The 16,066-nt window shown below is 41.6% G+C and overlaps 1 long non-coding RNA gene across 1 annotated transcript; it reads left to right on the top strand.

Annotated features, from left to right (window-relative positions):
• The first annotated feature begins 1,639 nt into the window (after window positions 1-1,639).
• Window positions 1,640-13,369, top strand: LOC126198516 (uncharacterized). The gene is made up of 3 exons (XR_007540083.1): window positions 1,640-3,369; window positions 10,545-10,653; window positions 13,244-13,369. It is a non-coding gene; the product is annotated as an uncharacterized LOC126198516 (long non-coding RNA).
• The last annotated feature ends 2,697 nt before the right edge of the window (window positions 13,370-16,066 follow it).

The following is a 16,066-nucleotide window of genomic DNA, read 5'->3' as shown; positions in this document are numbered from 1 at the left end:
GCACATGAGCCGGATTTAGTTTAGTTTAAGGTACTCAGTTGATATCCTGAGAACAATAGAACAATCCATAAATAACACCAGATGTTAAATTATAAAAGAAAGAGTATAAAATCGTATTCAATGAAACGACGATTGTATCAAGACATTTTAGAGGAACTGGTATTTATTGAGTTTAAAGTGTGGATATGAAGGACGTGTGCTAAGTTATCGTTCATTAAATCTTAAATGAACGATAAATGAAACACTATTTATGCATGAAATGCAATTTAAATAAAAAGGCACATAACTTGGCTTTTAGTTTGCTGAATTCTAATATAACAATACAACCATTTCAAACAACATTTTTACAATTAACATTGAAAACTCCAGAAACTAATTTGTAGCCATTCTAATTAGAATACTATTTGTTTTACTAATATAATGAATACACAAGATAGTAGGGCAAGGAACCAAGTTGGCTTCAAGCTAACAGCCTGTTTGAAAATCTGGGAAATGTTGAGAGAAAACAAGTTGTTCAAGAACCTTGTGCAATGCACAGTAAATTCTATTTCAATTTCTGCCCATTACTTCTGGTAAAATGAACCACATTTTGATAGCTTTAACAAACGACGAAAAATGTTTCAAGTACCTCTCGGACAAAATCCATCATCTGTCAAGCACAAAACCGAAATATGGCATGTTTGTTGATATGACACTGAAAAACCGATACTCGGTTTTACCGTTGAGTCGAAAGTGATGTACCGAAACCGAGGCTCAGGAATTATTTAATGACGTTCTTACTAAGTAAGTGGACTAAGAAAGGACCCACACTGCAATTCAGTTGTAGTCAATATATTGAAAAACTGAAGGCGATATTCCGTTGGAGCATCTTGAACATTCGCATTCATTTATTCCCACAATATTGTACTCATGTTATTTGAGCACATTGTTCAGGATATTCAAGAGATGCTAAGAAGGTATCACGGAAGCTGGAATGTTAGTATTGTGGGAAGATACTATACTACTGGTCGCTTCACCAATACATACGATAGGTAATTCACCGGAGACAACTCTGTAATATAGGATATTATTCAGGCTTTCACAGACGCTATTTACATTATTGATGGTTCCTGCATTAATGACTTTCAGTTGCAGTATATGGCATGCGTTGGTGTCCAACATCTTGTCTTACATTTTGTTTTACAGGAGACTTTATCTGAGGCTATAAAGACGAAATTATTTTCATTTTCAGGCTTAAAAAGCTCAGCTAACCGAACTGTTCGTGAGTAACCTTGCCAAGGTCGAGTCGTGACGTAATACGAATATTTGCGTTATTTATTACTAAGGCTCACAACATGTCAATTTCAACTTTTCTGCCCTTTATAAGTTCGGCTAATTGTGTTTGTTAAAGTCGAAAAATCATCTAACATCGTTTTTATGGTCTCTAAACAACGTCCTAATTGTTATGAAATAGAAATCATCAAGGATCTATTTTAGACTAAAAAGAAGTGATAAAAGTGAATATAATACAATGGACCCATAATTCCTGTGCAATGAAGATATTTTTTTTTTTACTTCAGTAAAACCTTCATTTATTGGAAAAGTTACGTTGCTCACCTTTCAGACTACATATGTTTTACTAATTTGGAATTATGTAAGAAAGACTTGTCAAAAGTATTTTGTCGTTGGCCTGTGAAATTACTTAACACGACTTGTGAATCGCTTTTGTATTCGACTCTCAGCCGTCGTATCTAAGACAGCTGCCAGAGATGTCACATGTCGCTGTGTGGTCAGTACATGAGCAATTGGTTCTACATATTAAGAAGATTCAAAGTGTTCATAGGTGCCTCTGATACAAGACCACTGCCAGGCAGCCTTGAACAGAGTTGTCTATAAGGGAGACGCAGTACCTGGTGTCACGTAACGACATCCCACACGGAGCAACTGTAAGTAACCGAACATCTAAAACATATTCCTCGGATTTTTGAAAAAAATAGCATTTACTGTGCTCTCTGTAAAAACTGGAAATTAATTACTGTTTAGATACAGAGAAGGCTGACTGTTACCTCGAATAGTAAACTCCAACAATTTATTTATATATATATACTGTGTGATAGTTAACGGTTGGAAAGAAGAACAGTTTACTTCTAGTAAACCCCCACCTGCGGCTGCTTAATGAATCCAACTTCTATACATAAATTGTCATCTCCTGAATCATGTGTCGTATAATGATATAACATGTCAAGTATATTCAGTGGTATATGTGGAAACCATCGGCAAAATATGTTGCGAATAGAGGTAGTTGTAAACAACTAAAAAAAATAAATAAATAAAACGTCATGTCTGAGGCTACAATTTTAATACATGACCTGTGGAAATGTAGAAAGCGTAAAAAAATTTTCTTTCGGCATTTTGTAGGGAGTGTCTGCGAGAAAAATATTCGTGAAGATTTCAAATTATACATGAGGATTGTTGGAAGTCCCCAGGTATTATGATATTATAAATACTGAATAATTGTGGTCTGGGTAATTTATGCGTTGTGATTTACCTCACCTCAACATACATTAACATTTTATAGCTTTACTACCTGACTTACACTTCTTATAAGTAGATTATGACAGCATTTTAAATTTTTCAAATTGGTCAAAAAATTTTAGTTGCCTTGGAAACCGATAGAGAGGCTATTCGCAACTGGGACTGTGCCCCGGGTAACACGGATATTGTAATAATAACGAACGACAATCAACCAGCACATGAGTGAAATTATGTAGCCTGAATTAGGTGTAAAACTTACTGGTGTCCGAAACACGTTCATTACGGTGGAAGCCGTTTCCTTCCAAAATTCTTGTTTTTCGGATTTAAGATTATTCTTGTTAGGAATCTGAAACGTAAAATTAAAAGAAACGGATCAACAGGAAAACACTTTGCTACGAGTATCCATGCGACACGCAGCATATTAAAATGAAAGTCAGGAATAATCAGGAATTATCTAATAAAGCCGTCCAGCTGTATTCCTGAGGAACAGATTGTTAAGCAAGAGACCAGCAATCAGGAAATGGAAACAAATAAGGAGCCTTGTTCCTACTGTTCTTTTTATTTATATATGTGATTCCACATCGGATTTTCAATGTTTTGCAGAGATCAGTGACGGACAAGATGTCATTCAACTATGCGCCAGATACCTTCGGTGGCCTACAGATCAAGCATATGAGCCTAATAGGAAGGGGACAGGCACTGTTCTTGGATGTAAGCTTGCACAGCCTTCATCAAGTGTGCCTGGTCATTGTCTGGACTTGTGGAACTCCTGTGTGTGGACAGAATATCGTGTAGTAAAATCTCAGCTGATCATACCGTCTTCAGTAGTGGAGCGAGGGGCTTGTTGTAACAGGGGTAAGTAGTAACATGCTCTTTTTACTAGGATCTTAAACTTTATTAGCGTATTTCTTTGACTATATTTGACATATAAACCGCCCCGCATCATGTTGCCATACCCAGCGTCCCGGCGGCCGGTGCAGTGAGGGGAAGTGTGCACGCGCTTCACTTTCGCCAGGTAATATAAGATTCTACTGTCGTAACATTTTGGTTTGCGCTAGTATTATCGACTAATTGCAAACTTTCTATACGTTATTTATATTCAAATTTATCTATCTCTGATAATGTGTAACAGTTTCTCAGATTGCTAAATTGCTTAAATAATTATCTTGATAAAGGTTAAAAATCATACCATGGGGTTAGTTGTAAAAAAATCCCGGAACTTGTTGTAACGTGTTACAACATGCCCCACGTTATGATGTACATACCTACTTTTTTTTCCTTTCTTCTAGAATGAGGGTGTATAAAAGAAAGAGCGGGCAACACAAAGCCAAGAAGTGTACGAGTTAGCGGCAGCTGAAGTTGTAGGGAAAAAAAATGCAGTATTCGGAAAGCTAGTCAGACTTTCGGATTATGTCGCGTCTCTCTTTATAGATACATAAAGAAAAAGAAGAATAATGAATGTTTAAGAGTTGGTTATGTTAAACCTACAAAAGTATTTACTGCAGAAGAAGAGGGTAAAATGACTTCCTACCTACTCAATTGCGCCGAAATATAGTTTGGACTACTTCCTATAGAAGTAAGGAAACTAGGTTACCAATGCGATGTGCAGTTTGATGCTAAAAACATTCCTCCCTCTTGGCATCAAAATAACATGGCTGGTACTGACTGGTTCCAAAATTTTATGCGCCGAAATCCACAGTCATCTTTAAGGACACCAGAAGCGACGTCTTTAAGTCGAGCGACGTCGTTCAATAAGACTAACGTTAATTCATTCTTTGCAATAGATCAACGACTTCTCCAAAAATATCATTTTAATGCTTCTCGAATATTGAACATTAACGAAACAGGGGTCACAACGGTTCAAAAATCTAAGAAAATAGTAGCTGCTCGTGGCCAAAAGCAAATTGGAGCTATCACATCGGCTGAGAGTGGAATTGTTGTAACACTTGCTTGTGCCTCTAACGCTACGGGTAATTTTATCCCATCAATGTTCGTTTTTCCCAGGCTCAAATATTGTGAAATTTTTACTCGTAGTGGATCTCCAGATTGCATTGGAGCTGGTAATTCCTCTGGATGGATGACCGAAAAAGAATTTATAATTTTTGTGAATCATTTTATCAGACACGCCGAACCCACCAAGGAAGAGAAAGGTTTTGTTGCTACTTGATAACCATAGCTCACACGTGAATAGTGGAGTTGTTGAAAAAGCCAAAGAAAATAATGTCATCATGTTATCGTTTCCCCCACACTGCTCCCACAAATTGCAACCTTTAGACATAGGAGTGTAAGGCCCTCTTAAAAATTACATAAATAGGGCACAGACAGCTTGGATGCACAACAATCCGGGGAAAACGTTGACAATATGACATCTCAGGTATTGTGAAAGAGTCGTTACCGCTTGCTTTAAACCCTGCGAATATTATGAGTGGATTTAAAGCTCCTGGTGTGTGGCCTTTGAATGCTGATATTTTCCAATCTTCTGACTTTGCGGCATCTTATGTTACTGATCGTCCAGATCGTACACAAGAGCCAGATGTCGTAAATGTCACAGAAAATGTATCATTGAATCTTGAAAATCCAGAACTATTAGATTCTGCCCCTGAATTAGATATCAGCACCACGGAAATTATAAGCCAAATCGAAACTGCGAAAGAACCAAATTCCGAGTTGCTCCAGTCTACAATAACATTTTTCACTATCGAAGATTAGACCTCTACGAAAGGCGTCACCAAGAAAAACTAATACAAATAGCAGACGCGAAAGAAAATCTACAGTGTTGACGGACACTCCTGAAATAGAAGCTTTACAAGAGGAATGTCCGCCCCCGGTAGCTGAGTGGTCAGCGCGACAGACTGTCAATCCCACGGGCCCGGGTTCGATTCCCGGCTGGGTCGGAGATTTTCTCCACTCAGGGACTGGGTGTTGTGTTGTCCTAATCATCATCATTTCATCCCCATCGATGCGCAAGTCGCCGAAGTGGCGTCAAATCGAAAGACTTGCACCAGGCGAACGGTCTACCCGATGGGAGGCCCTCGTCACACGCCATTTCATTCCATACAAGAGGAATATGGGGAAAAGATGAAGAAAAAACAAAAAAAAGGTGACAAAATTAAAGGAAAAGGTAAAGGAAAGGGAAAGGGGAAAGGCAAAGGTAAATCAACAAAACATAAAACCGGAGTGCACAGAGCTAAAAAAAAAAATTAAATAAAAAATTATGTTCAGATTCAGAATCTGAATCAGAAGAGTGGTATTGTCTGGCATGCGGTGACGCTTACACAGATTCAAATAAAGAATATTGGGTCGACTGTTGCATTTGTAAGATGTGGGCACATGTAGGATATGTTACAGGAGACACTATATCTTTTATTTGTAATAATTGTAGCTCAGGTGAAGACTGAATTTAATTGTAATGAAACCCACCAAATATTGATTCGTATATAAGTGCAATACTTTGTTAGATAGATATTAAAAACAGATAATTACGAAGTATACCTTAGATATAAATAATTTAATTACTTACTGTGATTGAAAACTGCCATGATGATTATAAGCAGTGTTTAACTAAATAAAACTGTTAATTACTTAATTTTTAGGTGCTGATTACCTAAAAAGTGTATTTAAGTTGATTTTTGATAAGAATTACATAATACCCACTTTAGAAAGATGTCAATTTTGTTAACAATAAACAAAGAATAAATGATTAGAGGTATTATTGTTTTTTTATTGTCGTTACTACTTGCCCCGGTAGACGTTACAACTTGCCCCAAGCACGAGGTAAGTTGTAACACCGCACTTATTCTAGCAAATAATTGATTGTAAAATAATGACCAATAGTTATGGTATTATTTTTACTTCATTTGGTAGAGGGAGAGTTAAGGCATCCGTCCATCTTTATTTAGTAGCAATTTCATCAATGGATCTCAAGATATATTAGTCTTCATGAAAGCTGTTACAACAAGCCCCTCGCTCCCCTACTACGGAATCGAGACCTATTGTCATATCAGTTTTATCAATAACGTCACAATTTGCCGAACTTGCAGCTTGAGTTGTGACTAATTCTGTATCACGAAACGTTGTCTCTCTCCACGCCAGCGAGGGCATTTGATGGTCTGCAGCGTATTTAGTTTGCGGGGAGTGGACAGTTATGGAATGACCTGTGAGGAATCCGTCCAGCCCGACGCAGATGACTGCGAGATTAGGGTTTCCTGCTGTAGTGTCTAACCAATGCCACCGATTCAGGACACAGCGAACTAAGTTCATTGACACGAAATCCTCTGGTATGAAACGATATAAGTAAAGTGCGTTCAGAAAATACTGCACTTCAGTATAGTGAACATATCATAACTAATGAAAATCGAGTCAAGTCGGTACTCAGAGCCGAGGTTTCTGCTTGTCCCAGCATTTATGAACGATTGCCAGAGCTGTCACGTCATTACACCTTCACAGCCTTTAGTTCCAGTGGCTGCGTTCATTTTGTCTCAGTCAGATTAATTCAGTTTATTTGTGTCCCTAGTGTAGGGAAAGCCAAAGTTCTCTACCACAACTTTTTCCCAGTGGTGTTGTTGTTACATATTCACTGTGAGAATCTCTGGCTATAGTTTATGAAAGTTCAGTGATAATTAATGCATTTTTGCTAGATGGAGGCATGCTCAGATAGCCTAACTGTTAAGGCTGCTGCTCGTGATACGCGGGATATCTAGGTTTAGCCCTGATTTGAAATAGATTTTCGTTATTCACAACATATTCCCTCCAGGGCAGCTTGAAGTGTGACAAATTCCGTAACAGGAAACGTTGTCTCCCTCCATGCTAGCGAGGGTATTTGACGGTCTGCAGGTTATGTAGTTTGCGCAGAGTGGACAGATGTGGAATGACTTGTGAGGAATCCGTCCATCCCGACGCAGACGCCGTTCTATTGTCGATACAGATAGGCCCACAACTAATGCAACGGTGCAGCGTCGATCCACCACACATATGACGAGTTCAGACGTTTAAGGCTATACGGACAGGAAAGGGATATTGCAACACCCGCTCTGATAACCCTCGTGTGTCAAGTCGGTCAACAGACAGAATTCTGTTTGAAATCTCACATGCTGAAGATATAGTAACTGACGTTTACCAGCATACTGGCTCTTATTATGACTTCTGATTTTCGCTTTCTAGTTAGTCACTGATTTAGCATGGCTTACCGTAGTAGCATTCTTCCTCTAATCTGTTATCCACGTCTTCAAAGTATGGATTTATACGAGACGTTTTTTCTAGCTGTTTGTTTTTAGCTGGAGCAACGAACAGCTTCTTTTGTTTCATAACGACAGACGCTAAAATGACGTCGTATACATGGTGATTTAGCTGCCCCTAGTTGTGGGTTTCATGTAGCCTGCAATGCCTTCAAACACCACATGCCACTTTTCATATTCATTCGCTTGCTTCGTGAAAACTATTAATCCTACATAAAATAAGATTGGTCATTTTTGTAGGAAATTTAGTGTAGCTAAATTCTGTAATGGCATATGTTTTGTAGCAGGCTGTTTAGGTTTTTATATTGGTAACGCCACGTAGCGCTCTGTATGAAAATCACTGGCTGTGCTGTGTGCAGTCTGCGGCTGGTTGGCATTGTTGGAATATTCGCTATTGTAGTGTTGGGCAGTTGGATGTGAACAGCACGTAGCGTTGCGCAGTTGGATGCGAGCCGCCAGCAGTGGTGGATGTGGGGAGAGAAATGGCAGAATTTTGAGAGCGGATTATCTGGACGTGTGTCCATCAGAGACAGTAAATTTGTAAGACTGGATGTCATGAACTGATATATATATATATATATATATATATATATATATATATATATATATATATATATATATATATATATTCCTGGAAATGGAAAAAAGAACACATTGACACCGGTGTGTCAGACCCACCATACTTGCTCCGGACACTGCGAGAGGGCTGTACAAGCAATGATCACACGCACAGCACAGCGGACACACCAGGAACCGCGGTGTTGGCCGTCGAATGGCGCTAGCTGCGCACCATTTGTGCACCGCCGCCGTCAGTGTCAGCCAGTTTGCCGTGGCATACGGAGCTCCATCGCAGTCTTTAACACTGGTAGCATGCCGCGACAGCTTGGACGTGAACCGTATGTGCAGTTGACGGACTTGGAGCGAGGGCGTATAGTGGGCATGCGGGAGGCCGGGTGGACGTACCGCCGAATTGCTCAACACGTGGGGCGTGAGGTCTCCACAGTACATCGATGTTGTCGCCAGTGTTCGGTGGAAGGTGCACGTGCCCGTCGACCTGGGACCGGACCGCAGCGACGCACGGATGCACGCCAAGACCGTAGGATCCTACGCAGTGCCGTAGGGGACCGCACCGCCACTTCCCAGCAAATTAGGGACACTGTTGCTCCTGGGGTATCGGCGAGGACCATTCGCAACCGTCTCCATGAAGCTGGGCTACGGTCCCGCACACCGTTAGGCCGTCTTCCGCTCACGCCCCAACATCGTGCAGCCCGCCTCCAGTGGTGTCGCGACAAGCGTGAATGGAGGGACGAATGGAGACGTGTCGTTTTCAGCGATGAGAGTCGCTTCTGCCTTGGTGCCAATGATGGTCGTATGCGTGTTTGGCGCCGTGCAGGTGAGCGCCACAATCAGGACTGCATACGACCGAGGCACACAGGGCCAACACCCGGCATCGTGGTGTGGGGAGCAATCTCCTACACTGGCCGTACACCACTGGTGATCGTCGAGGGGACACTGAATAGTGCACGGTACATCCAAACCGTCATCGAACCCATCGTTCTACCATTCCTAGACCGGCAAGGGAACTTGCTGTTCCAACAGGACAATGCACGTCCGCATGTATCCCGTGCCACCCAACGTGCTCTAGAAGGTGTAAGTCAACTACCCTGGCCAGCAAGATCTCCGGATCTGTCCCCCATTGAGCATGTTTGGGACTGGATGAAGCGTCGTCTCACGCAGTCTGCACGTCCAGCACGAACGCTGGTCCAACTGAGGCGCCAGGTGGAAATGGCATGGCAAGCCGTTCCACAGGACTACATCCAGCATCTCTACGATCGTCTCCATGGGAGAATAGCAGCCTGCATTGCTGCGAAAGGTGGATATACACTGTACTAGTGCCGACATTGTGCATGCTCTGTTGCCTGTGTCTATGTGCCTGTGGTTCTGTCAGTGTGATCATGTGATGTATCTGACCCCAGGAATGTGTCAATAAAGTTTCCCCTTCCTGGGACAATGAATTCACGGTGTTCTTATTTCAATTTCCAGGAGTGTATTATGCCTTTTGAACACAATTAAGGTAAATAAATTGTTTGTTCTCTATTAAAATCTTTCATTTTCTAACTATGCCTATCAGTAGTTAGTGACTACAGTAGTTAGAATCTTTTATTTAGCTGGCAGTATTGGCGCTCGCTGTATTGCAGTAGTTCGAGTAACGAAGGTTTTTGTGAAGTAAGTGATTCATGAAAGGTATAGGTTATTGTTAGTCAGGGCCATTCTTTTGTAGGGATTATTGAAAGTCAGATTGTGTTGCGCCAAAAATATTGTGTGTCAGTTTAGTGTTGATCAGAATAAATAAGGAGCGCAATGTCTGAGTACGTTCAAATCTGCTCAGCTGTTTGAAAATCAAATAACGTAAGGGGTTTATCAGCACAATCATTCATAAATTTTTCTAAGGGGAGGTTTCAGTTCCCGCTACAGGCCGTAGTTTAGGAATTATTCAAGAACTATATACAAAAGTGACATTCAAACGCGTTGCCAGTCGAAACGGTTGCCTCCATTGGATGTGTATCCCAGTACAAAATTTAATTACACTAAATTTCGTACAGAAATTTCATCTTGAGTTTTCTCCATAGGACTCATAGTTCGCTCGTAGCGAGCAGGAGAATACAAAAACCTCGCTCGTGGTTTTCGTAGGCATTGTGGGTTGTATAAAACCCATTATTACGGGCGCATGAGTCTCCTTGTACATCTTATATTCCACTAATTTCTATTAAACGGGAACGTTGTTTTTGCCGACAGATGTTTTTGCTGGTCTTCTCGTTCTGCCCTTGCTGGCGGAGGGTGCATCCTCAGACAGTGTGGGCTGTATACGCCCGCTGCCTCCATGGAGATATTCTGCATGACAATCGTAAGTTGGTAGCAAACCTACAAAATATATGTTTATGGTTACTTTAAATACTATCAGAAACAGTTTTTGAGTGTCTTTAAGACAGAAGTAAATAATATTTCTAATACAAAAGAACGATAGTAAACTAGTGTCACAAGAAACGTGTTCTTAAAACTCTTTTCCGTAACGGTACTCCCGAAAACTTTAACCAGGAGCTCCTTGAGTTGACAGCAATATCTTACTTAAATTAAGATTTTTTATGTACAGGGTGGTCAAACAAAGGTGTAGAATACTTTCAGAGTTGGTGGTACTGATCAAAACAAGAAAAATAACTCCAATCGACATGGGTCCCGAAACGCATACTTTCTGTTGTAAACACGTGTTTACAGAAGGTGTTCAACGGGGCGTCCATTCACGACAGTGCATCCCTCGCCCCTCTGGCTTCAGGACTTACGCAATCTTTGAAGTACATCCTGTCGTTGTTACACCTGCTGTCACTGAATACGCCACACTGTAGTGTCCACACATCGTTGATTGGCTTGACGCAGCCCAGTTCCTTCAAGCTTTCGCAGAATCAGAAGTCTAGAGGATTGATTTTTGGCGAACGAGTAAGCCAAATGCCCCCCCCCCCTCCCAAACAAACAAACGGTCCCGGAATGTCTGTATCAGATTTTCGCGCACATTGGAACGGAAGTGTGTTGGTGCGCCATCATGCATGAACCACATTTGTATTCGTTGTTACAGTGGCATAGCCTGCAACAATGTAGACATACATTAATGAGAAAGTCCAGATAACTCGCCCGTAAAACTTCGTGGTAGCACGTATTACCCTATTAATCTATCGCCAAATACGCCTGCCCACACTCTGATTGAGAATCGGTGTTAATGCCCTCTTTGCTGAGCTGTTTGGGGCTTTACATCTGTCCATACATGCTGGTTATGGAAATTCGCAACACTATCTCGTGTGAACTCTGCCTCGTCGGTAAATAAAATCTTGGATGTGATCCGAGGACCAGCTTCTCACTTCTGCAACAGCCGTTGACAGATCAATAATTAAAGAACAGTCTTAGTCGCATTTATTATTGTTATAATACCGCCAACCGGTTTCAACCCGACGTAGGGGTCATCTTCTGGGCGTTTAGGTAGTTTCCAGCCGTTATGTAGACAGGAGTGACACCACCAGCAGTCGACCAATGGTGTAAACGCCCAGAAGATGACTCCTACGTAGGGTTGAAACCGGTTGGCGGTATTATAACAATAATAAATGCGACTAAGACTGTTCTTGAATTATTGATTAATACTAATCGCTGCTTCTCTCCACAACCCTGTTGTCCGAAAAGCCATTGACAGAGTCATCGTCTTCCATGATGATCCTGTGGCCTTAGGGCCTTAATGCGCTGTAGATGATATCGGTACAGCAATTGTTCGTTAAGTACCCCCCCCCCCCCTCGACAAGAGAGTGAAGCATATCTTCTGGTGCTGCTAATCGCCTCACACTGGTCCCAGGCTATTCTTCCTCTTACATCTCTATGTCGGGCGTGTGTCTCCCACTGTCAGTCCTCCGAGGTGCAAGAGTACCTGTGTCCCTTAGACGCTGGACACGTCTGCCATCAGCTTATCAGAGGGCACGCTGCGCTGTGAGTATTACTCATCCTACTTCGCAGTAGGATATCAAATCCGTCATTTCACTTGTCGAGTTGTAGGCTTCCATTGCTAACAAGTGGTGGAAGAGAGAAAATGTAAATGTACTACTCCAGTTGTACGAACAAACTGCGCAATAACAGTGAACACTTAAGCTAAAATGGTTCACATGGCTCTGAGCACTGTGGGACTTAACTTCTGAGGTCATCAGTCCCCTAGAACTTAGAACTACTTAAACCTAATTAACCTAAGCACATCACACACATCCGTGCCCGAGGCAGGATGTGAACCTGCGACCGTAGCGGTCGCGCAGTTCCCGACTATAGCGCCTAGAACCGCTCGGCCACCAAGGCCGGCAACACTTAAGTGAATCCACGTTTGGGAGAAGGTAAAGCACCATGATATGTACCCATGGGTAACAGTTCTGAACAATAAGCCACACAAACGCGACGAAAATTAGCCTGCAACACGACTTGAATCTCGACACATCTGATGGAGCGCCAATGCAACGACTGTGCTAATATCCGCAACGAAGCGCAGCGCTGCCCTCCCTATAAACACGTGCTTATCTCGGGAAGTATGCGTTTCCGTACACATGGTTACTGGCTATATTTTTCTTGTTTCGATAAGTAATACAACCTCGCAAAGTATTCGACACTATTTTTTGAACGTCCTGTATATATGTCATCCCAAACTGAGTCTGTAATACGTATACCTCAATTGTTTTGTACATATATCTGCTTCAGTTGTATTGGCGTAGCTAAAACCTACCCGATGTTCTTCCATTGACTTCATATTTCGTTCTAGTGAACTTGTTATCGAGGAAACTTTCGTCTGTAACATTAATCCTATATTCTGTGGATTCCTTCATTTCCTTTGTTCCTATTATTCTTTGCGTAGCCTAAATTGATACTTAACATTCTATTGAGAAACAGCTGCACGTGACGTATTATTTTTCTAACTTTTCCAGACGAAATGGCATTCATCTTCACCACTGCCGAGAATCCCAGTGACGACCTGGTCAACCAGATACGGACTGAGGTCGACGCTCGCCCTGAAATCGACATATCCAAATTCCAGAAAGTCAGTTTTTAACCAGTGTCGATCCAGACAGTAAATAAAAGAATTTCAACATAAACTACCACAGTGTTTAATTATATACCCTATTCCTTAATTTTGTTAATAGTTTTTGGTATTCAAGTGGTTAACTTATGTTTTCGAAAGAGAATTCTCCCCAGAGGAATGTATTGTCGATTAATAAAGTTTTATCATGATCAACATCTCGTCATTGTACGTATCTTTTAGTATATCCTACTACTTGACGGAGAGCCAATTTATTCGTGGTGTGGCCTCAGAGATGCTGCAAATCTGGAAAAGGGTTCTTCAGTACAACACCGCTGCCAGGATTCATCATCCTGCCATAAAACGACCAAATATACATACTCTGGTAGCTATTTGTCATTACTATCGTAGATTGTACGCGATGAAATTTTGTAAGACCTGAAAAAATGTAAACATGGGATTATGTGCTGTTTCTTATGAGTTTCAATGGTCTTGAACGCAATACAATGTAATAACAAGATGAAAACAAGTCTGCGCTGATTAGCAGCCACTCTCAGGTCATGCACACATGCAATTGGTTCATAAGTACAGTGCCAAGCACACCACCATCGTTACCAACTATAACAGAGGATGGTTGCTACTCAACCAAACCATTTATTTTCGAGTTGTTATAATGTTATAATACGATCAAGACCACTGCAATTAATAATGCATTAAGGAAGCTAATGAAACTATATGGTCATAGAGACGTGAAATTTTTCAGAAAGATAATACAGACTTATATGTAATTTACAAAATAAATGAAACGAATATTTAGCCTGGTAAATTTGAGGAACATTACTCTTTCTTTGAAATTATTAACTCAGTTTTAGCTATTTTCCAGTGGGTCAGAACAAAGAGTTACAATTTTTTAAATACAAAATTACTTCTGTAATATGAACGATGTACTGAAAACGTGGACATATCAATTGAAATGAAATTACTATCAATTTATTGAGCTAGATAAATTCAAACTTTTAGAGGTAGTTGCAAGGTTGCAACGTACTGTATATAACCGGCTGCGTTCAGATATAAGTTCTGGTAGCTGAACAATCGATTAAATAAGGTTTTCAAACGAGTGCCCATTTTCCTGAAAGCACAGCTAAATGCATGTTCTTGCCGAGATGCAGACGAGACGAAAGTTGCTGGTGTCACGGAAAGAAAAGCTTCTTCGATGCCCTATTTGACGTCGTCTGGAGTATCGTGCGGTTCCTTTGGGGACCGCATTCTGTCTCTGGTTTACCCAGAGGCCACTGACATGGCTCTCGATTGCCTGCCGTATGCACCGGATCTGAACACATGTAACTACTTTTTGTGGGGCTGTATTAAAGACAAGGTGTACAGCAATAACTCCAAAACCATTGCTGAGCTGAAAATAGCCCTTCAGCAGGTAATCGACAGCATCGACGTTCCAACACTTCAGCGGGTCATGCAGAATTTCGCAATTGGTTTGCGCCACATCATCGCCAATGATGACAGACATATCGAACATGTCATAAACTGAATCCGCATGTCTATAGTGACGTTTACATACCGAATAAAGGGTGTGCACACCGTAGTTTGTAGCTAACTTACGTTTTTCTCCATATAGTTCAGTAATTGTCACCCTGTATGTTTTACTTTATAATACGTTAATTAGCTGAGTCCCCGCCGTTACCTATGTATTTATTCCAACAATGTGTTACGACATCTCCTCCATCTCCCTCTCCCCGTACTTCTCCGCCTCCTCCCCTCCCTTTCCAACTCCCCCTTCCCCTCTCTGTATCCATCTACTCCTCCCCCACCCCCACCCACTTCTCATGTGATTCTTCATCCTCTGTCCATCACTTCCTCAAGTCAGTCTCAAACATGCCTCCAGTGTTTCCTCACTCCCTCTAAGCCATCTCCTCCTACCCATTTCCTTGTCTGTCTCCTCCTCCTCTCTATGTAAATCTCGCTCTTTCCCTTTGTCCATCTTATCTCCGCCATCTCTCTCCCATGTCCCAAATCTCACTGTCCATCACCTCCTCCTCCTCCTCTCTGCCCATCTTATCATCTCTTGTTTGTCTATGACCTTCCCTCCTCCTCTTTCCTCTCTCTGTCCGTTTCCTTCTCCCCTCTGTCTGTCCTTTCCTCCTTCCTCCTCTCATCCATCTCAGCCTCCCCCTGTCCCTGTCCATTTCCTCCGCTTTCCTTTCTCTGCCGTATCCCTGTCCCCTCTCTCTGTTCATCTCCACCTCTTTCCTTTATCTTCTCATTTTCTCCTTCCCTCTCTCTGTCCATCTGCTCCTCCCACAGCACCCTCATATGTTCCTCCCTCTCTAGGTTCGTCACCTTCTCTTCCTTTTCTCTATTTCCTCGTCTCCCCTCTTTGTTGCATGTCCGCCTCTTAATTTTTTATCCATTTCCCCTCCCACCTCTGTCTATCAGTTCCTTTCCCCGCCTATGTGCATCTACTCCTTTCCCCCATTCTGTCTGTATATCTCTTCCTCACCTCCTCCCTCACGATATTTTCACCCATAACCCTACAGGAAGTTGCTGGTTCTCAGTCCTACAGTATTTCTTTCGAAATAGTAAGTGATATTTCAGACAATAAGTGACATTTTTTTACCAATTTAGGTTGTATGGATATAGTACAGAGCTGAAGCATTGTAAATACGACAGGTAATTATTGCGGTTTAATTATCACCTCGAAAAAATCTGTCTAATTGGC

The sequence above is a fragment of the Schistocerca nitens genome, chromosome 8, assembly GCF_023898315.1.
Source record: "Schistocerca nitens isolate TAMUIC-IGC-003100 chromosome 8, iqSchNite1.1, whole genome shotgun sequence".
Lineage (NCBI taxonomy): Eukaryota > Metazoa > Arthropoda > Insecta > Orthoptera > Acrididae > Schistocerca > Schistocerca nitens.
Note: the sequence above shows the minus strand (reverse complement) of the source record. Positions and strands in the feature narration are given on the sequence as shown.